Raw genomic sequence first — 25,095 nt, forward strand, 5'->3', positions numbered from 1 at the left:
ATTGGTCAGAGAAATTCTGGCTCAGAGAAATTTCTCTGGACCAAATTTCTCTGGATGAGTTTCTCTACTTTTCTTCTCACTCACATCCAAATCATTGTGATTCATTAGGTAAGCAACATTGTTCAACTGAATTCAACTGGAAAAATTTCACATTGTAATATGTAAGCAACATTAGAATGGGATAACAATGGCAACTTACCAGAACCAGAGAAACTCTTGAAAAATCTGAGTATTTCTCTAGTTTGTTATTGAAATATCAATTGAGAATTTCTTTGGTTTATTAAAAATAACAATTGAGAATTTCTCTGGTTTGTAATATTTTTTGAAAAATTTCTGCAGGTCCAGAGAAAATCTATCCAGAGAAATTTTAACCCAGAGAAATTTCCATCCAGAGAAATTTCAAACCAGAGAAATTTGAAATTTCTCTGATTTGTTCAATTTTTTTGATTTTCTATGTTTTGCAAATGTCTCATCCAATTCCCAAAAATGGTGCAAATCAGAGTATTTTCTGATGATTTAAACACTGGAATATCTTGTCAATAATTGCCTTAAATCACATGTGGTTTTCGTTTTGGGGGAATAAAATGAGCAACTTTGTAAAGAAATTTTAATCAACGGAAAAAAAAAGAAAAAAGAATTCAAATGAATTAGAGCACTGAGAGAAGAAATCTATGGGTTATAAAATGAATTCAATTCTCAACATGACATCATTACACCTTTATACATACTAAAGATTCAAAAAACATGATTTCCAAACCAGAGAAAATTCACAGAGAAAATGCCAAATTTCTCTGGACAACACTTGAGGACTAGTTCAATCCAAACCAGAGAATTTCTCTGGATCAACCCAGAGAAAATTCAGTTCAAACCAGAGAATTTCTCTGGATCAACCCAGAGAAAATTCAGTCCAATTCACTAATATCTTGATTAGCAGCTACCACAGTAAAGATAAAACAAAAAAATCCACATGCATCTTAAAACTTAATCTAGCACTACAGTAAAGAATTACATGACAAATCTTAGTTCTCCAAAATAATTTTTTGTTTGCTTCCTTCATATATCCACTAGGATGCTTTTCAAGGAAGTAGGCTGATGATGCCTTCCTATTGATCTCATAGGATGTAAATACCTCATGTAATTAACATGACCCTCAAAGTGGAGCCCTCTTCTTCTTGATTCATCTAGGAACTATAGAGATGTACACTTATCGCATGATTCACATCACTATTTCCAAGTCCAGATTACTTCAATTGCCAAATAGTGGCCTTCCAACTACCATGTTGACATTGAATGCAACAGCAATTCTGAGGTAGTCAGAATATAAATTTTTCATGCAAAAGAATTTAAAGTTATAAATAAATATGTTTCTTGACAAACTTGATTATATTTGTCTATTAAATGCTGCCTGATTAGCACATGCATAAAGGACGAAGATAGAAGAAGAAGAAGAACCTGTAATGGAAGTTAGCAAGTCGTTGCAGTCTACACGCCCATCATCACATACAAAATCCAAGATTTGAGCACCAAGTTCACTAAATACATTATAAAAATGTCAAATAATAAAATTAGAACAACCAAAACCTGGTTAACTTAACATCGAGCCTGAACGAGGGAAACATAGGAATCAAAAGACCTTTTAAAATTAAGTTGATGAATGCCCAATGCGAGAGCCACCTGTTCAGAGGGAATTTAGTATACCAATGTCACCAGAAATAATTTCCATGCAGTTCCATTACCACATCAAAATGCTAAACTCACCTGGAGACCTTGTTGGTCTTGGCCATTTGAATGTGAAGCAGAAACAGAGAGCCCATGTAGAGAGAGAAAGTGAGTAGAAAGAGAGAGGGAATGGGGTGAGGGACCTTAGACTACAAAAGAACAGATTGTGGACCTAATCCATTACTAAAAGTTGGATAGGGACCTTAGACCGATTTTCCCTTTAAATAAGTGGTGTTTTGAGAAGTTGAACCTCGTTTGGAAATTGGCTTTTTTAGTAATTTTTTTGACTTTTTGATTAAAATATGATGTAAAAAAAATTAATATGTTTGGGATGACTTTTTGATTTTTTATGAAAAGATGTGCAAAAAGTAGAGAGAAAATAGAATTTTTGACTTTTTGATATGAGTTGTTGACTTTTTGATTTTTTAGTAAATTTTTAACTTTTTTACTAAAAAAGGTACTTGCCAAATGAGGCCTTAGTAAAAAGTTAACTTATTGATTTTTTTGAAACTTTTTGACGTTTTTGTGCTAAAAAAGCTAGTTTTTTGTGATTTTTTTTTTTTTTTTTTTTTTGGTGACTGAAAAGGCTAAAAAAGCCAAAATATTAACTTTTACTATATATCCAAAACACCTATTTTTTAACTTTTTTTAAAAAAAATTGTGCACAAAAAATGTGCACACCTACTTTTGGGGTCATCCACAGGAACCCAATTCACACATTTAGATTTAAATTTCAAAAAAAACAGTGATCGACACATTCAAAACACTTTCTAGAAGCTAGTGGGGAGTCAGAACATTGCTTGAGTGACGGTCAAAATATATTCTTGCACATTTAGAGTTTTTAAAACCTTATTTATCCAAACTTAAATTTATTTTCTAAGGAAAACGATGGCACCAATGTAATGAGACTTCAGAAACTTCAAGTTACAGAAATCAAATAAATAAATAAAACTGTGTGCGCCAAGTAAGATACATGAATGTAGCCATGCACAAGCTTATGGATTCAACCAAATGATGCAATCTTGCTTTTTGTGTCCACATAGCAAGAATATCTGGCATTGCTTTATCCTGAAGGATTGATCTTTCCATAACCAGGATGGAACTTGGGTGAAACCTAGTGTTCCAAACAAACAGATGTTGAAGAATTGGTGGATGAGTTGTGGTTAAGGATAAAATACCACTCAAACCCAGAGTTAGCTAATTCTCCCTGAAATGCATTAAAGTATTCTGTAGTTTGATTTCAGGATGGAATGTGTAGTTCCAATTACATTTCACAACTCCTATCGAACAACTTTTCATCCTTTCCCTCTACATCCAAATCCAGGCAGTTTCAAAAAAGAAGAAAATTACATTTGAAACTGGTTTGAAAACCTGAGTTTCTACAGCAACTAGAAAATATAAATTACCTGACTTCTTTTTGCCAGCATTGGCTTCCTTCTCTGCTTTTAGCTTTTCATTTACCCAAAACATCTTATTTGTTTTTACTTTTCAAAAAATTTTACTTTCTTATTTTTCGTATTTTTTTATTTTTACTGAATTTTTTTAATATTTTAAGTAATTTTTTTACTTTTTAGACACACCTAACATAAATACACTTAAAAAGTAAAAAAATTATAATTTTTTTTAAAAATTCACTAAATACCAAAAATAAAAAAAATACAAGAATTCAGTACAATTTTTATATTTTTATATATTTATTAATTTTTTAAGATATTTTTTCACAAATTTTTTACTTTTTAGATATATCTAAGTAAGGTACATCTAAAAAAAGTAAAAAAAAAATGTTTAAAATTTAAAAAATATTCATTAAAAACAAAAAAATATGAAAATCAAAAAAGTCAATTTTCAAAAAATTTAATCCAAAAAACTCAAACCAAACACATTAAATATAGTCCATAAAAAATAATAATAATAAAATATACTTATATAATATATTCCAAATATTCCCCAAATGACAAAAGATTCATACCCAATTATAAATTCTTTGATTATTTTAAAAGTAAAAAAGGTGTCGCATCAAATATTTCAGACATTCCTCCTCTTAAACCCACAATTCACAAATCCACCTCACTTACCTCTCCCCCGCAAGCCATTAGTCCCCCTACACCCTCTCTCTCTCTCTCTCTCTCCAAAAATGCTAGGAAAGAAAATAAGTTCAGTCAGGAAACTAGCAAAGAAAGTGAAAGTACGCGGCAACCCAAATCCATCCCAAAAAAAATGTCTTCTCCAAACCAAATGCGACGATCACGAAGAAGAAGGATCATCATCGCCGCCGCAGACGGCGTCGCCGGGGACACCAACTGGGCATTTTGCAGTCTACGTGGGGGAGGAGAGGCGGCGGTTCGTGGTGCCGATAGGGTTTCTCTCTCATCCGCTGTTCAAGATGCTGTTAGAGAAAGCTTATGATGAGTTTGGGTTCGAGCAGAGAGCTGGGTTGGTGGTTCCTTGTAGTGTGGCGGCGTTTCAAGAGGTGGTGAGTGCTGTTCACTGCTGCAATGCCAAGTTTGATTTTGGACACTTGGTTGAAGAGTTTATATAAAATAAATTTTATGGGTTGTTTGGGTGTCTTAAATAAGTGTATTTTTTATCTTTTTTAATTAAAAAATTGAGAAAAAAAAGGTGGATGCTTAGATTAATTTTTTATCTTTTTATAAAAAAATATATAATAAAAAATTATATAAATAATGTGTGTAGTGGAAGATTTAAGATTGATGATACCGCTGTCTGCGGCTGCCCACCAAGGATCCTCTAGAGTGATTTTTCCCTAAAGTTTCCTAGAGTGTTACATTGTGTGGTTGAGATTTACTGGCAAGTCACATCAATTTTTCTGATGTGACTTGCCAGTAAATCTCAACCACACAATGTAGCATTCTAGGAAACTTTAAGGAAATTTCACTCTAGAGGATCCTTGCTCGCGGCTGCCCAGCATGTGTAGGAAGAAAAATAATTAACTCTTTCAGAATAAATAATTTTTGGATAGTGATGGTGGGTCTGTGAGAGCCACCATGGGTCCCATTTTTATAATCTGAACCGTTAAATATGTACAACTTGTCGATTATTATATACCTGTAAAAAATCATATTGATCGGATATCGATAGCTATATGATCGGATTAGTTTTTTTCCAATAGTTAACTATCACACCATTGGTTTGTTTATACAAAACTGATTTGATCATATAGTTAACGATATCCGATCAACGTGCATATATTAATCGATGATTTCTACATATTGACCGATTCAAATTATCAAAATGGAACCTTTAATAGGCCTCCAAGAGCCCAATATTACCATCAAACTAATAACCTTTACCTATGAAATTTTTTTCCCCTAAAAAAAAAAGTGAATCTTATCCTGGTTTTGGAATGTCACGTTGCTACTGCATTTGAAGTATAAATATATATAAAATATATTTTTAATATTTTTTATTTATGAATAATAATATATATTTTTTATTTTTTATGTAAGTTTTTGACTTTTTAAATTTTTTTAAGAATGCTAAACTTAGCCTTAGTTTTGTTATTTTATTTTTTTTATTTTTTAAAGGTTTTGAGATGATTATATACATGGGTTTGTATTGAAATGATGTAGACGATGATATGGATTACTTGTACATATTGGTGCGGTAGTTTTGATCAAATTGATGACGACAAGGAATTATTTTATATTTTAAAATTTTTAGGATAAATTATATTGACGACCCTTCAGGTTTGGTTCAATTACTATTTATTCTTTGACGTTTTAGACATTATATTCTTATTTCTGTAGTTAATAGTCTCATATATATACCATTTTTTAAATTTTTGTAGAGATTTTTAACTAAATATAACCTACCCAACTCATCAATATCACATTTGTCAAGATAATACAACCAATCAATCAATTTCGTCAAAATAATATAATTAATCAATTTTAATTTTGTCAAAAAATAAATAGTGATCAGCTTAATTTTTCAAAAAGTGAATAGTAGAGTTTTCAAAAAAAAATTTATTTAAATAATATTTAACAAATATATATATATTTTAAATAGATAATATTTTGTGTCAAATAATATGTATATTAAAAAATCAAATATTTTACAAATAATATTTTAGATATCATCAAAATTAAATAATATGATTAACACGCATAATTTAAACACAAATTTACATAAATTAACCCATAAAAATTTGAGATTTCACAATTTGACGTAAATTCTCACAAACATACTCAAGTCACCTCACAAAATCATATAATCTAAACACAAATTCACGTAAGTTAACTTATAAAAATTTGAGAAATCACAAATTGATATAAGTTTTCACAAATATACGTAAATCACCTCATAAAATTACTCAATTTTACACCTCACAAAATTACGCAACTTAATACTAATTCGCGTAAGTTAATCCATAAAACGTGTTGTAAATTCTTACAAAAATGTATAACTTAAGTTACAAAAACATGTAAGTAAAATGCCTTATACACTCAAAAATTACCCATCTAGTTCAATCCATTCAAACAAATATGACATTTGCAAACAATACCATATATTACTTCAAAACATGAACACTCGACTTTCTAGTAAGGCATTATGATGTACCAACAAACAATTAATACAAAATTTTGTATACAAATTGATTTGGCTCAACGTGAATATTTTTCGGTTAAAAATAAAAATGTTAAATTTTCACTCTAAAACGAAATATCCACAAAGATCATTTTTATTTACAAAAGTAGTAGGGTAAATTACCTAACCTCACTTAGAGTTTAAAAAAGTACATTAAGTTCCATAAGTTTGATATAATTACATTGGGCGCTCTTAATATTTTAATTCAAATAACACTTTGCTTCTTTGTCATCATAAATTCATTAGTCGTTTGGATGAGAAAATGATGATGTCTTCATTTTTTACACTGAAATATATATTTTGCCTTATTTATCTCTATATTTACACACGTCGGTATTATTTTTGGTTATTTTAGTCTTATTAAAAGAGATAGACATATAAAAAACTTGTGGAGCTTATTGTATTTTTTAAAAACCTCAAAGGTGGTCAATATAAATTACCTAAAATAGTATTATCATATCATTCTTATAGTATTTTCAGAATACATCAATATTAAAATTTCATAATCATGAGTTTGGATTAATAAAATACAAGTCAACTGAATTATCTTAGGTGGTTTTTAACTTTCTTAGTCAATACTTCTTGTGAGTTGAATGGTGACATATCATATAGGGACGTTTTGGTAAGTTGGTAAAAAGATAATTTTTTAATTTTTTCACTTTTTTAGATTACATTACTTTTCTACTTTTTTACCCAAAAAAAAAAGTTTAAAAAGTTACAAAAAAGTTAAAAAGTTAACTTTTTATCAACTTTCTAAAACACCACGTAGGGGTAATTTGAGAAGAAGCTAAAAAATCTAGCTTTTTAGCTTTTTTACACAGAAAAAAAATTACAAAAAAGTCAGCTTGTTTAACACAAAAAAACCAAAAAAGTATAAAATAAAAAAAAAATCAAAAAATTAATTTTTTACTAACTTCTCAAAACACCACAGTACAACTATAAGTTGAAGATTGTGTTGACTCAAATTAATTGACAAGGAGGTTTGGGACTATTTTAGCCACAAAAGACAAAATAGATTATTTTAACCACAACAAACAAAACATCACATCAAACCCATAATCATTACACTCTTATCTCACAAAAAAAGTCAAAAATGCCAAAAAGCTTTCCCAAACCAAACTTTTTAACCAGGGCTAAAAAAGTCAAAAAAATAAAAAAACCAAAAAACCAACCCACTTCCCGAACGGAGGTAAAGTTTCACTACTACAAAAATAGATAAAGATCACACTTTTTTTGTGTGATGTTTGTTATTTAATCACACCTTTTAAGTTTTATTAAAATGTGATCTTTGGGAGTGTGATTAAAAAGGGTCATTTTTAATCACACTTTTTAAGTGTGATTAAAAACATTTAGATCACACCTTTTAAGTGTGATTAATAATATTTAGATCACACCTTTTAAGTGTGATTAAAAACTAATAAAACCTGTGATAATAAACTTTAGATCACACCTTTTAAGTGTGATTAAAAACTAATAAAACCTGTGATAATAAACTTTAGATCACACATTTAAAGTGTGATTAATAACATTTAGATCACACATTTTAAGTGTGATTAAAAACATTTAGATCACATTTTTTAAGTGTGATTAAAAACTAATAAAACATGTGATAATAAACTTTAGATCACACCTTTTAAGTGTGATTAATAACATTTAGATCACATCTTTTAAGTGTGATTAAAAATATTTAGATCACATCTTTTAAGTGTGATTAAAAACTAATAAAACCTGTGATAATAAACTTTAGATCACATCTTTTAAGTGTGATTAATAACATTTAGATCACATCTTTTAAGTGTGATTAATTACTAAAAAGATTCGACATATTTAAAGAATAATCAATATTATTTTTGTACGCGCATTTCAAGAATATAATACACACTATATACTATACTTTAAATCATAACCACATATTCAATGAAATAACATCATATATTTCATAAATGAAAGTTAAATATGTTCAAAAGTATATACAAAGGAATTAAATAAAAAAATTTAAACTGTGCTTACATATATTAAAAAATAAAAATGAAAAAAAAACTTGAAAAATTAAGTCCTTGAATTCTTTGACCATATTTTGCATCTCTCCAAGAAATTTCTAACCTGAAAAATAAAAACACAAATTAATTCAGACACCACTAGAAACATATGAATAAACAAATTATTTGTAGAGATTGTTCTAGCCTTACAAAAGATAAAGTCCGACTAATCACATTTGTGTGGATTTTGGGTGGATTTCTGTGCTGTCACATTTGTGTGCATTTAAATTTACAAGTAGTTCTAACTTATTTTTATTAGCTTGATTTGAAGATCACCTTAAATTCAACATACAAATGTAGTAGATGGGCTAAATTTCATATGGTTTATCAATAACGCAATGTACAAACTACTAAGCATTATAGTGAGAACAAGGTTGATACCATCTTTAGAGCTGTCAGGTAACTCCTTGCAAGATTGCTTCCCCAAACGACATTTCTGCAAAAATGAGACACCAAATACTATGCCTGTGAATACATTAAAGATTGTTATCTATAGAGTCAGCAAATGAGCAAAGCTAGTTACAAATCAACAGAATGAAACTGAAAAAGAATGGTTCAAATTGGTATTCAAATGTTCAACCCCTTCCAGCACGAAATCTCAAGGAGTCTTTTCTTTTTCTCATATTTTCCTTTGTGCTTGTGAATAGGTAGGGTCATGGGAAAGAGGTTTGACAATTGAGCATGTCAAACAAACAAAACTAGAGAACAATATCAAATTATATGCATACAAAAAAATTGGAAACAACAAAAGATGTGATTTCAAGTGATAAAGGGCAAGACCTTTTACCCCCATTGTTCTCATAATTGTCTTAGGTGTTGCTTCTGCAATTCACATTAAAATAAAATTCAAAATTAGCTCACTACACCAATATATAATTTCGGAAAGAATTAATCATGGGAGATGTAACCTTGCAGTGTACAATAGTCAGCCATAGTAAAATGATCTGTTAAACAAGGCATAAATATGTTGCAGGATCCAAAAACAAAATGTACTTGGGTTTGATCCCAACAATACAGGGGTTGGCTGGAAAGTGATAGCATCAGTTCAACCAAACGTTTAAAAGAAAATCTGTTAACAGAAGGCTTTGAAGCGCAATAAATCACTTTCTTTAAAACAATATTTGCTCCCACTCAATCAAAGTTTACTAATAGGTTCACTTTCTATCAGAGTTTACCAAGTCCAGGTCTCATCCATCAGGCCAAACCCTTGGCGTTAACAGACACCTTTAATTAACAATTACGTGTTGATCAGACATGCCTATTATAATTTACATTTAAAATTTAAAACGAAAAGCCAAGTGTTTCACACACACTGAGTAATCTGTGTACCACCATGCCAGGTTAAGGATTAAGGCATGAGGGTCAAAATTAGCTTTAATTTATTATTAGAGTGCTGTGTTGACAACACCTGCTCCAGAACCATCAACTTTGAGAATGCACATCTCTTAATCTACTTACTCAGAGATCATGAAATTTGGTCGAAGTGTTCCTTATTAAGTCTATTTTTAAATGCCGCTAGTCGCAACAAGTCAGATTGTGTGTAAATGGAGTTATGATCTAAACAATGCATGGAACTCATTTTTGACAAAAAGACAGAACAAATGGGTGAACTGCAAAAATCATTATCTCTTAGACATACTAGAATAAGAAATTGTATACTGTCATAGACATACAAGAATAAGAAAGAGTAAAAAGGTACCTTTATCCTCAGCATCTCCATTCCATTTACCAGAAGTAAAGTTCCACTTCCCAGCCAAGTTTTCATCTTTCTTCCAGTCAGATTTAACCCACCGATTCTCCCAGCCACCATCTTAAAAAAGTACAACAACAAAAACACATAATGAGGATGAATGTGAACCCAGAAAGTCCTAGATGCTTTTATTAAAAAAAAAAAACAAAACTGCTTATTAAGCAATTCACTTCCTAAAACAACGGACAACAAAAAGTCAAAAGCACAACTATATATATCTTTGTTTCTAACTTCTCTTCACCAATAGCATCTTGTTGATGTTAAATGTAAGCGCAATAGAGGTAATGCATTCATACGTAATGTGTATTGGGGGATTTATATATAGGGAACACATACAAAATGTTTAAGCTACACAGTTGTTGATTTTTTACTAATTAAAATTGCAAATTAAAGCTTGTGCATAGGTAATTTACTCTTCTTTCATTTGAAACAATCAATATTCACAAAATCAAACTATAGGAAGCAAACACAAATCCAAAAAACAATACAGATAAGGCAACACAAATCAATTCCTCAACACATCCACTAAACAGTCCTAGTTCCAAATGAATTCTGAAGTAAAAAAACAAACTAAAGCACTAAACATCAAGTTTTTTGGGAGAAACAACATCAGAGAATTTGGAGCTAATTTCTCGTACAAATGCCAATCACCAACCAAAGCTAAACCAAAACCAGATAAGATAAAACCAAAGAATTTGGTGAGTTCGTCATTTTAATCCATTATATCTACTACCATGTCATTGAACTTGGTTTCTAAATTTGATCACCTCTCTAAGGCTTACTATAAGGCTTAGTTGAGGTAGAGCTTTTTCAGTAATTGTTCACTTTGGTTGTTATGCTTCTAGAAGGTATTTAAGGATTTGGAAGCTGGAGTTATTTATGCTCTGATTTTTTAATAATTATCACTAAATAAGATATATCATATGATGATTCATATAAATAGTAATATAAAAAGATAATGAAAAATTAATAACATATAACATTGCTACAAAAAAAAAAAAACAAATAAAATACTTTGATGTTTTTTCAAAAAATAGCATACTTCACTGACAAAAAATAAAACAATGTCATCGTGTCCAATTTTTTGCCATACATTCTACATCGTAAACATGGCCATTCTCTTGATGTTAATCACTGAATTTCTATTGATCAACTAATGCAGAGGAAAACTAAAATTACCCAATCTCATAAATTACCTAAATTCGTACATAGCTATAAATTATAAGCACTTGATTCATGTTATGAGTAGTGATCATGGCTGTGATCTTATGGGTACATAAATGACATCTTCCATGCAATTAATCCAATAGGTGACACCTTAGCCAGAGGAAGAAAGGATGGTCCAGATTTGAGAACTTCAGTTGAAAGCCATAGACTCCCTGGCACAGTTCTTTTACCATTTTGAATATTGATTGTCCATATGACCAAGGGACACTACCCATCTTGACTATGTCCTATCATGATGTTGCCACATGCCATCCAAAGGGAAATTCCAGCACATTAGTACCTCTCTTGCTCTCTTTCCCTCTGTCTCTAGAAGTGCTTATAAGAGGGAAGGGGACAAACATACCAACAGCACCCAGAAAAAGAATATATACATATAAATAATAAGGCTTTGTTGGATTAGACTACAATAAATAGTCAGGATTTTATGTGAGAAACTATGTAAGTGGTTTGAAATCCTAAACAATTCAAGAAAAAAGGGAATTAGATGCGAGAGTTTAAAAATTAGACTGCAAGCTTCCTTGGCCAAATGACTTGATAGTCACCAATGCCACATAGTCCTAATAATTCAATTAATAATAAGATAATTAGATTTTGTTTGTGTTAAGTATAACATTACTGTAACTAGATGTTGCCTTGACCATATTTTGTTGCATATCCAACAACAATTTATTATGGCTTACAAGAAGAGACTGTTGTATATGATAGAATAAGAAGAGACAAAAAGACATTCCCCTGCTACTTGAATCACTCTAAAAGACCAAAACAATCAAAATTGGCATCCCTTATGGAGTCCATAAGAACTACACATTCATGAGATCACGGGTTTTCAGAAAAGAAATTCAGAACCTTCATGGCTTTAATCCAAGCCAACTCACAACAACTGCAAAGTTCCCACAACACAACAAATTAGGCTTATGGACCATCTTTTTTTTTCCTTTTTTTTTCGAGTCTCTACATCATTAAATTCTCTACAATACTACGTACACAAAATTTTTACTAAAAAATTTCAATGTATGGTTCGAATTCATTGCTTCAACATACAAAAGTTAAATTTGAACTGTACATTAATAATTTTGGGAATAAAATTATGAGCATAAATTCTTGGTGTTTGGCTTTTCTGTTAAATTATGTGGGTGGGAGGTAATGCAGAACACAGCAGCGCATGAGGATGGATTAGCAAGAGGGTAAGCAGGTGTGCTAAGGACATCAGGGACTAAGGCTGCATTTTATAACTGCAGTTTTTATGGTGATCAAGACACCCTTTATGATCACAAGGGCCTTCACTATTTCAATAATTGCTTCATCCAAGACTGTTGATTTCATTTTTGGCTATGGCCAGTCCCTTTATGAGGTCAATCAGACTTATTCTACTACTCTTTTTTCCATAGGAAACTTGATATGCCTTACCCAAACTTACCTAAAATCACACATGAAATTGTATCCTAATTGATCATTAAAACAAGTTGAAAATGAAAAATCAAATATTTCTTGCAAATTTGATTTACAAATGGCTTCCACAACTTTTTTATGTTGAAAATGATACACAACAACCTCATTTGGAATGCTATTTCAAATGTATTTCTCAATAGACACAACCATGCTATCATAAATTCTTTGGTCACCCATTCAATTCACAAAAAAAATAGCAGAAAATGCCTCTTCTACTATGGTAGTCCTCCTGATAAGTAACAAAGATGGGCACTTCTAAATTACCACTACTTAAACTGTCTAATTGCTCTCAATTACAATATTCAAACTGAAAATTTATGCAAAATACAAGATGCCCATAAAGAACCAATAACATGGCAAGCACATGGAAACTAAGATGAACATAACCTTTGAATACAAAATATAGTCCGAAGAAATCACATATGGGACATTGCGTGTCTCATTAGTTTCAAAAAATTAGGGAAAATATTAATTCTAAAAATTAGGGAAAACAAAGATAGAAAAATAGAGAAATTGAGTGAGAGAGAGGACCATACCTGAAAATAGAAAAATAGAGGAATCGAATAAACAAAGTGCACCTTCTTGCTCATGCAATATGGAAAGCAATGTGTTTCTTAAGCAAACCAAGTACAAAAGCAAACAAAAAGATCATTAAACATGATAACAACTTCATCAACCATAAAAGATATGGGAACAAATATCATCACTTTCTCCTTCAATAAAGTTAATTAATCCAATGAAAAGTTACTAATAACTACGCTCTAATAATTTTCTCTCATGAAATAAGCAAAGAATAAAACATCGTAAATCTTCCAAAAAGAAATTAATCAAAATTTATTTATAATGAAAACAAAATCATGAAACCCCTGAATCAAAAGGGCAAGAGGAAAAAAAAAACTAGTTCCACAGATATTGGGACAAAAATTTCACAGGAATTAATTGCAATTTTTTTATAATGAAATGATGAAACCCCTAAATCAAAAACATAAAATCACAAATCACCACAAATTGACAAATATATATATATATGTGTGTGTGTATACACAAACAATAACAATGAATTCAATCAAGTTTAGTGAATGTAATAAAAGATAAAGAAGAGATGTAGAACAAAAATGAAGGTGAAAAGAAAAAATTAATGGAGTAAATTACACAAACACATATATAAACCATGAAACAAAGTAGAGATCTTTTACTTGAGGGAGTCGAATTGGGAGATTAAGAGCGAATTTGGAGATCACAGAGGGTCGTCGATCTAGAGCATCAGATTCAAGCATTGAAGATCAAAAATAAAAATAAATAAATAAAGTGAGAGAGAGAGAGAGAGAGAGAAGAGAATAATCCATGATCCCTTTCCCTATCCAAAGGTTGAGGGGAACCCTGAATTCACAAAGACACTTCAAGTATCAAAAGAGAACAAAATATACATAAAGGAATAAGTAAATATGATTAAAACTCTGAAATCCCAACCCAAAGAGTACCATTAATTAAAACCAAATTCGCATGCCAAAAATATATATATATTAAACAAAGTTCAAACATTCAGATACTTGTAAACATCAACAAATAGAAATTATGTACAGATTTGCATATGTTAACGAACCTGGATCACCAATTCTCGGGTAGGGCAGATACAGAGCGCCTGAGGAGCAGTGAGTTTGGGATCAACACGGCTCAACATGCCAAGCACGAAACAAGTAGTCTTGCCAGAACCATTGTGTGCCTGAGCGATCAAGTGCTTGTAAGGAGGGTTCAGAATCATAGGCAAACTGATCGTCTGGATCTTACTTGGCCTCTCAAACGTCATCTCCACATATAAACCCTTCAACAAGTCAGCAGACAGATTCAATTCTTCGAACAGGTCTGCTTGGCCTCCGAACAGGTCTACTTGCATACAGGACAATTTCTCTTCTTCCCATTTGAACAGTACTCGAACCATTGTTGAATGCTAGGGTTTTTACAAAGGTAAATAACATAATTTTCAATCGATTAATGTGAATAAGTGTGTGTATATATATATATATATATATGAAATATGAATGAGTGATGACTGACCAGAGCTCGTGGAAGACGTGACCGCAAATGGAGATGGATTGAAGGTCTTCGACGATGGGTATGAGATCTTTGTAGCAGATTGAGCATATAGTCTTCGCAAATGTGTTGCCGCATACCATCTCTCCGCCTCTCTCTCTCTCTCCGCTCTCCGTCGTCTGCCGCCGCTCGATCGATCGATAGAGAGGGAGGGATAAGAAGAGATTAGGGTTTTTTGGTTTAGGGCGCGCGGCGGGGAACAGAGCGGGAATGGTAAAAAAAAAGGGGGGAGGGGAATGGAAAAAGAGGGGGAGGGGGAAGAAAAAATCAAAAAAAATTTTTTTTTTTTAAAAATTTAAATAATAAAATAACGCTGTTTAATTTATTTATTTTTTGCGACAGGGATTGTCGTCGCCAAAAAATTTTATTTTTTGTTAAAATAATTTTTTTTTAAAAAAATTTATTTTATTTTAGTTACTAAACTTGAAAATTTATTTGTTTCATTTTTATTTTAATGAAAAAAAATTTATTATTATTTTTTATTTGGTAGAAGTAGGGGTAATATTTTAATAAAAAATATTGTAATGGTAGTCGTAGTGGTGAAGTGGCGACCGTGGTAGTAGTGGTGGTAGTGAAATGGCATTTGCAGTAGTAATGAAGGTGGTAGAGGAGATGGATGGTGAGAGAGAGAGATAAGTGGGAGACAGATAGAGGAGAGACAGAGACAGAGTGGTGAGCGAGAGAGAGACAAAGTGGTGCTAAAAGTGTATTTTCTTGTAGTGGATCGATAAATCGATAGGGAGTTCAGTAAATATAGAATACGGAAGGGAAATAGTGAGCAACGCGAACACAGTGGGAGAGAGAGAGAGAGAGAGAGAGAGAGAGAGAGAGAGAGACAAATAGACAGACAGGGAGAGAAGAGTGATGAGTGAGAGAGAGAAAGAAAAGAAAGAAAGGAAGATAAAAAATAGGTGAAAATACATATATATAGAGAGAGAGCGAAAAGAGATAAACGAGAGAGAGACAGAAAGAGCGAAAAGAGACAAACGAGAGAGAGACAAAAAGAGATGACCGAGAGAGAAAAAAAAAGAGAGAGAAAAGAGACAGAGAGAGAAGATAGATGAAAGAGATAGAGAGAAGAGAGATGGACGAGAGACATAGAGAAAAATAGAGAGACAGACAAACAAAGAAAAGTGATGAGTGAGAGAGAGAAAGAGAAGAGAGACAGAGACACAAAGAGAATGAGAGGGACGGACAGACAGAGAAGAGTGATGAGTGAGAAAGAGAGAGAAGAAAGACAAAGACACATAGAGAAAGGGAGAGACAGTCAGAGGAGATGGAGTGGCAGTGGTGGAGGAGAGATAATGATAGTAGTAGTGGTAGTAGTGGTAGTGGTGGTAGTGGAGTGGTAGTGATGATGGTAGTAATGGTAATCGTAGAGGTGGAGTGGCAATAGTGGTAGTAGTGGTGGTAGTGAAATGACATTTGCAGTAGTGGTAAATGTGGTAGAGGAGATGGGTGGTGAGAGGGAGAGATGAGTGAGACATAGATAGAGAAGAGAGATAGAGAGACAGAGACAAAGTGATGAGCGAGAAAGAGACAAAGTGGTTGCTAAAAGTGCATTTTCTTGTAGTGGATCGATAAGGAAAATGCCCTAGATTCCTAGTGGGATTGACCCCACCACCCTTACTGTTTTCCGATTGGTTCAAAAAAATTTATTTATTTATTTATTTTCACTCTTGCTCTCACAGCCCCCCACGTGGAAGTAGGGGTGCTGAGGGTCACCGCCCACTGAGGGTTCCCAACATGGTTGGATCGATAAATCGAGAGGGAGCTCAATAAATAGAGAAGAGATGAGGGAGAGAGTGAGTAAGGCGAACACAGTGAGAGAGAGAGAGATAGACAGACAAACAGACAGGTAGACAGAGAAAGAGAAGAGTGATGAGTGATAGACAGAGACAAAGACAGCGAGAGAAAGAGATAAAGATAGACAAAGAGAGAAAAAGATAGAGAAAGAGTGGGACAGAAAAAGAGAGCGAAACAAGAGATGAGCAAGAGATAAACAAAAAAATGGAGAAAGAAAGCGAAAAGAGATTAACAAGAGAGAGACATAGAAAAAGAGAGAGAGAGAGAGAGAAGAGAGATGAACGAGAGAGACAGAGAGATAGAGAGAGAGAGACAAAAAAAAGAGAGAAACAAAAGATGTTCGAGAGATAGACAAAGAGAGAGGGAGAGAGAGAGAGAGAAAGAGATAGAGAGAGAGAAAAAAAATAGCGAAAAGAGATAAACGAGAGAGAGACAGAAAGAGAAGAGAGTTGAGCGAGAGACACAGAGAGAAATAGAGGCAGACAGACAGAGAAGAGTGATGAGTGAGAGAGAGACAGAGAGATAGAGAGACAGAGACATAAAGCAAAAGAGACAGACAGACAGAGAAGAGTGATGCGTGAGAGAGAGAAAGAGAAGAGAGACAGAGACACAGAGAGAAAGAGAGAGAGACAGACAGATAGACAGACAGAGAAGAGTGATGAGTGAGAGAGAGAAAGAGAAGAGAGACAGAGATAGAGACAGAGAGACAGGAAAATGAAAAAATTGATGAAAAGAGAAATGTTATATCAAAAGAGTAAGACGGCGCCGTTTTTTTTTTTTTTTTTTTTTTTATGATAGAAAAATACCATTCAGTGTGTTTGGTTTGAGTTTTCTGAATTAAGTTTTTTGAAAATTGACTTTTTTGGTTTTCGTATTTTTTTGTTTTTAGTGAATATTTTTTAAATTTAAACATTTTTTTTTCTTTTTTAGATGCACCTTACTTAGATGTATCTAGAAAGTAAAAAATTTGTGAAAAAATATTTTAAAATTTTAATAAATGCATAAAAATACAAAAAATGTACTAAATTTTTTTTTTTTTTTTTTTGTATTTTTGGCATTTAGTGAATTTTTAAAAGTTTTTTTTTACAAATTTTTTACTTTTTAGGTGTATTTATGTTAAGTGTGTCTAAAAAGTAAAAAAATGTTTAAAATATTAAAAAAAAAATTAGTAAAAACAAAAAAAATACGGAAAATAAGAAAATGTATTTGGTTGTGATTTCAAATCACAATTCCACACCTTAATTCAAGCATGGTGTTTGGTTGTGATTCTCAAATGATGTTTTGAGAACTCTACATAGAACACCTGCGTTGTTCTGTTTTTGACAGACACGTTTTTCCTTTTGTTGGGGAAAATCTTGCTTGGCGGGACGTCCGGCCGGTCGTCCGGCCAGCTGTCCGGAACAGTAATTTTTTTTTTTTGCAATTGATTTATATAATCGAAAAAAATATTTTCTGAAATTTTTAAAATTTTTTATGTGCTTTAAAATAATTTTGAGTTGTATGTTTAGTTATGAGTTGTAAATTTCTATATCACATATCAACTGTCACATCAACAATTCCCCACTCAAATTAAAACTCTTTTCAAAACTCTTTACCAAACAAATTTTTTACACTCAAATCATAATTCAACAACATACAAACTCAAAATACAACTCATACTCTCAAATTACATTTACAAAACACAACCAAACGTAGGCTAAAATTTTCAGAAAAGTGTTTTTTGAAAAATGGAAACAAGCAAGGTGATTGCATTTATTTAAACCATTTTGTAACTATATATATGCAGACTCAAAAAGTCACATTTTTTTTGCGACGGCAAGTTGTACCGTCTCAAAAAGGCACATTTTTCGCGACGGCAAGTTGTACCGTCTCAAAAAGTCACATTTTTTTTTGCGAGACGACAAGTTGTGTCGTCTCAAAAAGTCATTTTTTTTACGACGGGAAATTATGCCGTCTCAAAAGGTCAAATTTTTTGCGACGGCAAGTTGTGCCGTCTCAAAAAGTCACATTTTTTTTACGACGACAACCTATGCTGTCTCAAAAAGGCACATTTTTTGCGACAGCAAGTTGTGCCGTCTCAAAATGTCACATTTTTTGCGACGACAAATTGTGCCGTCTCAAAAGGTCACATTTTTTGCGACGGCAAGTTGTGCCGTCACAAAAAATGACTTTTTGCGACGACAAATGTGCCGTCACAAAAAGTTCCGTCTCATAAGCCCACTTTTCTTGTAGTGTTACTTAAAAAGTGTGATTAAAAAGTAGAAATGTATATGAAATCACACTTTAATTAAAAAGGTGTGATTAAAAAATATATAAATAATCACACTTTAATTAAAAAGGTGTGATTAAAAAATATATAAATAATCACACTTTAATTAGAATGTGTGATTAAAAAATATATATATAATCACACTTACTTAAAAAGTGTGATTAAAAAGTAGTAGTGTATATACAATCACACTTTAATTAAAAATGTGTGATTAAAAAATATATAAATAATCATACTTGTTTAAAAAGTGTGATTAAAAAGTAGTAGTGTATATATAATCACACTTTAATTAAAAGGTGTGGTTAAAAAATATATAAAAAATCACACTTTAATTAGAATGTGTGATTAAAATATATATATATAATCACACTTACTTAAAAAGTGTGATTAAAAAGTAGTAGTGTATATACAATCACACTTTAGTTAAAAAGGTGTGATTAAAAAATATATAAATAATCACACTTTAATTAGAATGTGTGATTAAAAAATATATATATAATCACACTTGTTTAAAAAGTGTGATTAAAAAGAAGTAGTGTATATATAATCACACTTTAATTAAAAGGTGTGACTAAAAAATATATAAACAATCACACTTTAATTAGAATGTGTGATTAAAAAATATATATATAATCACACTTGTTTAAAAAGTGTGATTAAAAAGTAGTAATGTATATATAATCACACTTTTAATTAGAAGGTGTGATTAAAAAATATATATATAATCACACTTAATTGAAAAGTGACATAAAAAATAAATATTATCACACTCAATCAAATTAAGTGTGATTAAAATATCAATCTAATTTTTTTATCACACTTCCAATAAAAGTGAGATCTTTTTTCTTGTCAAAGTGTGATCTTTAACTATTTTTGTAGTAGTGTTTACATATTGAGACAAGTCAATTGTGTTTTCACACACCAAAAGTAAATATCGAGGCTTCGCTTGGGAAGCCATGGTTTGGGCTTTTTTGATTATTTTAGTCACAAAAAATAAAATAGGCTATTTTAGCCATAACAAACAAAACATCACATTCAACCCATAATCATTACATTCTTCTCTCACAAAAAAACTCAAAAAAGTCAAAAAGCCAAAAAGCCCTTCCCAAACCAAGCTTTTAAGCCTAGGCTAAAATAGCCAAAAAAAGCCAAAAAGCCAAAAAGTCAACCCACTTCCCAAATGGAGGCTGATCAGAAATTATATAGTCTTAGAAAGTTTGTCATAAAATTTAGGGTAAGTTAATATTACATTTTTGAGTTTTATTAAAATACAAATTATTCTTTATAATTTTTAAAATTATATTATGATTATATTCTTTTATGTCAACTCGATTAACAATTTGTAATGATGTTAAAAATATATTTCAATTAATAATTTAGGTAATTTTATTATTATTTAGAAGAAGAATGAGAAATTTTATTTTTTTATTTATTGTATGAACTAAAAATTCTGACAATGGGATATTTTAAATTTTCAAAACTACAAAAAACAATTTGTATTTTAAGCAAATCTTAAAAAATATATTTATGATTTACCTTAAAATTTATTTAGAAAGTAGATGTATCATAGAAATTGAACTTAGTTCTTGTTTCAAAACTTCAAAAAGTCAATCCAAAAATCATTGGCTCTACTTTTTTACAAATTTATTCTTAAAAAAACCAAAAAAAGTTACACAAATGTCAATTATCAAACAAGTGAAAAAAATGGCATCTTTACAATTTTTAATGGATAAACTTATCGATTTAATCTTTATAATTGTTCGGCATTTGATATCCGAATTGTTTTGAGTTGTTTAGACTATTAAAGTCGAATGTGATTTAGTTTGTTTGGCATTGATTATCAGAATAAAATTTGAACACAGTAAAAGAATAGTGCAAAAAAAGTTGTTGGGGTTGAGGAAGAGATGTTAGAAAGGGGGCTAGAGTGGCAACAGAAAGTTGGGGAAGAGCTTCCGGATGTAGTGGTGGCGGGGAAGAAGAAGCAAAAGAATTGACAGGAGATGGAATGGCTAACCAAAGCCTTGTTGTTGCTGGAAAGAGGACGGTTGGGACTGGCGTCAAGGTTTGGTTATTTTGGTAATTTGCTTCAGAGGTAAAATTATATTAAAATAAAAATAAATAAAAATTGGAGTACTCATTAAAAATTTTGAGGTATATTGCGAGATAATTTTGGGGAAAAATTTTAAAAATTTGTTTGGTTGAAAATTTTAGTGAAAAAAATTCAAAATTATTTTTCTCTTTGATACCTATCAATCAATCATTTTTTTTCCTCTCTTCCCTAATCATTTTTTCTCTCACATTCATCTATTCAACTACAAAAAAAAAAAAAAAAAATCATCCCGAACTCTAAAACTCAAACTATTTTCAAAACATAAAACCAAACAAATTTTCAAATTTTATAAACTTTTTGAAAAAATTATTTTTCAAAATTGTTTCACAAATACAAACCAAACAAAGCTTCCATTGTTTCTAAGAATGTGATAATACATTTTGGTCTTATTTGGGAAGTTGACTATTTTGGTTGGCTATTTGCCTTTTTGACTATTTTAACTTGACTAAAAAAATTATGTTTGGAAAGTTAGTTAGATTTTTTTGTAGTTGATTTGATGATTGTAAAAAAAAAAATGAAATGATTATGAGTTGAATGTGATATTTTATTTTGTTAGCTATTTAAATCTATTTTGTCTTTTGATAGATTATTTTAATCCAATCATCTTCTCAAACAGTATTTGTTATATTTATAAACAATTTTATCCTTTTATGTTTATGAACTATTTGGCATGGACTATATAAGTGCTCTTATTTAAATAAGTGTATTTATTTGGGTCATATTTCTTTCTATTTTTTTATATATTTTTTTTATAAAAATTTAAAAGATATAGATATTTAGATAATTTTAAATATTTCTTAATTTTAATTTGTTCAATGAGAATTTTTGAATGAATAAAAACAAATAGATGGTGGGCGGTCGGTCGCCGCCATCAACATAAGTCAAGCCATCGTCTCTTTCACATTCACTATTGGTCGCTTGAATATTCTAACATTGACATTGTTCTGAAATTATTCAACAGAGCTGATTCAATTACTAGATGACTTGTGGAACGTTTGCTAATTATATATTTTAGTTAAAAAATTAAAAAAAATATTATATATATATATATATATTTTTATATTTTTTTTTATAAAAAATTAAAAATTTACTAAAATAATTTTTTTCTCAAATGAGGCCTTAAACTATCACTTAAGATCTATATAAAAAAAAATTAAAATTTCAGAACTTTAAATAACATTCTTTAAATAAGACTTGTTTTATTCTCTTTATTTCAAAATATTAGTGTCTTATTTTATTTTTTTATTGTCTTAAAATATTAATTTAAAAAAAAAAATAAAGATCTAAAATAACATAATTTTTTAATTTTGTTCTTTTTTTTAAATTTATTTATATCTTTTTGAAGTGTAATAATTGTATTATGGAAAATTAATTTTAGAAAGTTAATATTTTTGAAATATAACAATTATATTATAAAAAGAAAAATGTTTTGGAGTTCTAATTCTTGGAACATTAAAGTCAACTCTAATGAGTTGGCAGTAGATCCCATTTACTGTGATGTGAAGTTTTGGTCTTGATTTATTTATTTATTTATTTTCTTCTTGTCATGTCATTAGTGTTCAATTAGAACACTCAAATTAGTACTCTGAATCATTATTGTTAAAAAAAAATAAATTCTTCACAATATATATATATATATATATATCAAGACAGTAATGATTGTTATCTGACGTTTAAAGACCTTGAACCGCAATGGGAGAGAGAATGTGTGTGGAGGACACGTCGATTTGATTTTTCAGAGGAAGTTGACAATAATAATCCAAAGGTGTTTGGCAATTTGGTAAAGGTTTGGGGGTTAAGACCCTAGGTCCCAAGTTCAAAACCCCTTGGGCCAATCTCCTGGGCGTAGGGCAGTTGGTTAGGAGGTTAGCTTCAAATTATTACTACCACAGCACTTGGTGTGGGCCCAATGCTCCCCTACTGTTTGAGTTCTGACTTAAGCGGAGCTTGTCTTTGGAGGTCGGGGCAAGTTCTCAAGTTATAGTCTCCTATCTCGAAACGGACAAAAGGACACCTTGGTGATCTCTGCAAAGGGCGCTGCCCTGGACCTGCGGGAGAGTAGGAGGATTTTCCTGTAACAAAAAAAAAAAAAAATCACATCAACCATAGAAAACACCTCTATGAGAATAAGTTTTTGGTTAGTTTTGAGGTACGCTATGCTGTGATTTTTTTTTTTTTCAAAAGAAATAGAACAAAGAGGAAAGAAACAAAAAAACAAGGGACATTACACATGATGCCCTCACCATGTCTGCTATCAACTAGGAATGGCAAAGGGACGGGACGGGACTAAGGATCACACTCCTCGTCCCCGATCCCCGATGGTGGAAATTCCCCCGGCCCCGACCCCGATCTCCGATGTGGAATCTATATCCGCCCCCGCCCCCTAACGGGGATCGGGTTTCTCCGGCCAAAAAAAAAATTAGATCCAATAGATCTGTTCACCATCAACAACAACAACAACGTAGAGAGAGAGATATGTTCATCATTATCATGCAGATCTGTTCATCATCATCATCACCATCATTAACAGATCTGATGAGCTCAAATGTAAAAAATAAAAAAATAAAAAATAAAAATAAAAAATCAGATCTAACAGATCTGTTCATCATTATCATCATCAACAACAACAACAACATAGAGAGAGAGAGAGAGAGAGATCTGATGCTCAAATCTAATATATATATATATATATATAACAAAATCGAGAGAGAGAGAGAGAGAGAGAGAGATTTCCAGATCTAGGGCGAGGGCTATGGCGGAGATCGGCGAAGCTTGGCCTCACTGCCGTTGGAGAAGAAAAATAGTGAAAGGGTTGGTTTATATATATATATATATATAGAAAGAGGTAAAATGATAATTTTACTTCGGGGAAATTCAAGGACGGAGACGGGCCAGGGCTTGAACACTGATCATCGTCCCCCGCCTAAAACTGATCGGAGATTTAATTTTGAATACCATCCTTGTCCCCACATGGGTATTTTTCGAGAAAAAATCATTCTAATCGGGGTCGGGAGATCCAGTCCTCGTCGGGCCGGGTTCAAATTGCCATCTCTACTATCAACAGACTTATAATGGCACTTGGTGGATCATCAAAGTTGTGATATTTTAACGATGTTTTTAAGATGAGATTCATAAATTTATATTAAATGATTATGAAATATAAAAAGATATGATAAAATATAATTGGTAAGAAGCATGATTATGTAGTACCTTAAATCAACCAATAAGAGTTTGTTTGGAAAGTGAGTTGAATTTTTAGTTTTTTGACTTTTTGACTATTTTAATTTGGGGTTATAAAGCCTCATTTGGAATAGGCTTTTTGATTTTTTTTGACTTTTTATAAAAGAACAAATATAATGATTATAGGTTGAATGTGACATTTTATCCTATTAAATTAAAAAAAATATTTTTTATTTTTATGATTAAAATAATCCAAAACCCAATCCAACCAACACTACAACAAAATGCACTTTTGGTGGCCTCTTTTGGCGACTAAAAAAAATTTAGTCTCCAAAAGTTATGGACTTGGTGACCAAAAATAATATTAGTCAGCAAAAGTTAAATATTTAGCTACTAATTTTTTTTAGTCGGGGAATATTGATTATTGGCGACTAAAAAAAATTTAGTCGCTAAAAATATCACAGTTGGTAACTAATTTTTTTTTTTGTAGCCATATAACTAGTTTTAGCTACTAAACTTGTTTAGTAGCTGAATGAAAATAAATAAATTATATTTGGCAACCAAAAGTTTGGTCGCCAAAAGTATATTTTCAGCGACAAAACAATAGTTTAGTAGCCGTATAATTAATTTTAGCTACTAAAATTGTTTAGTTGCCAAATGAAAAGAAAAAAATTATTTTTTATTTTTGGCGACTAAAAGTTTGGTCGCCAAAAGTATATTTCAGCGACAAAAGAATATTTTAGTCGCCAAAAAATTAAAATATTTGGAGAGAGATTTCAAATTTTGTAGGGATTAAAAAATTAATTAGTGACTAAAATAGTTCGTCGCCAATTGTTACTACTTTGTC

At 31.1% G+C, this 25,095-nt stretch overlaps 1 long non-coding RNA gene and 1 pseudogene across 1 annotated transcript; one reads left to right on the forward strand and one right to left on the reverse strand.

Moving 5' to 3' along the window:
• Positions 1–3,853: 3,853 nt before the first annotated feature.
• On the forward strand, positions 3,854–4,258 carry LOC114296494 (auxin-responsive protein SAUR15 pseudogene; annotated as a pseudogene).
• A 3,998-nt stretch (positions 4,259–8,256) lies between these two features.
• Positions 8,257–10,397, reverse strand: LOC145822483 (uncharacterized). Its single transcript, XR_014363795.1, has 4 exons — positions 10,066–10,397; positions 9,147–9,188; positions 8,748–8,802; positions 8,257–8,430 (listed from the first exon to the last, which is right to left on the reverse strand). It is a non-coding gene; the product is annotated as an uncharacterized LOC145822483 (long non-coding RNA).
• Between the last annotated feature and the right edge of the window lie 14,698 nt (positions 10,398–25,095).

This window comes from Camellia sinensis, chromosome 3, assembly GCF_055761805.1.
Source record: "Camellia sinensis isolate YWXY chromosome 3, ASM5576180v1, whole genome shotgun sequence".
NCBI lineage: Eukaryota > Viridiplantae > Streptophyta > Magnoliopsida > Ericales > Theaceae > Camellia > Camellia sinensis.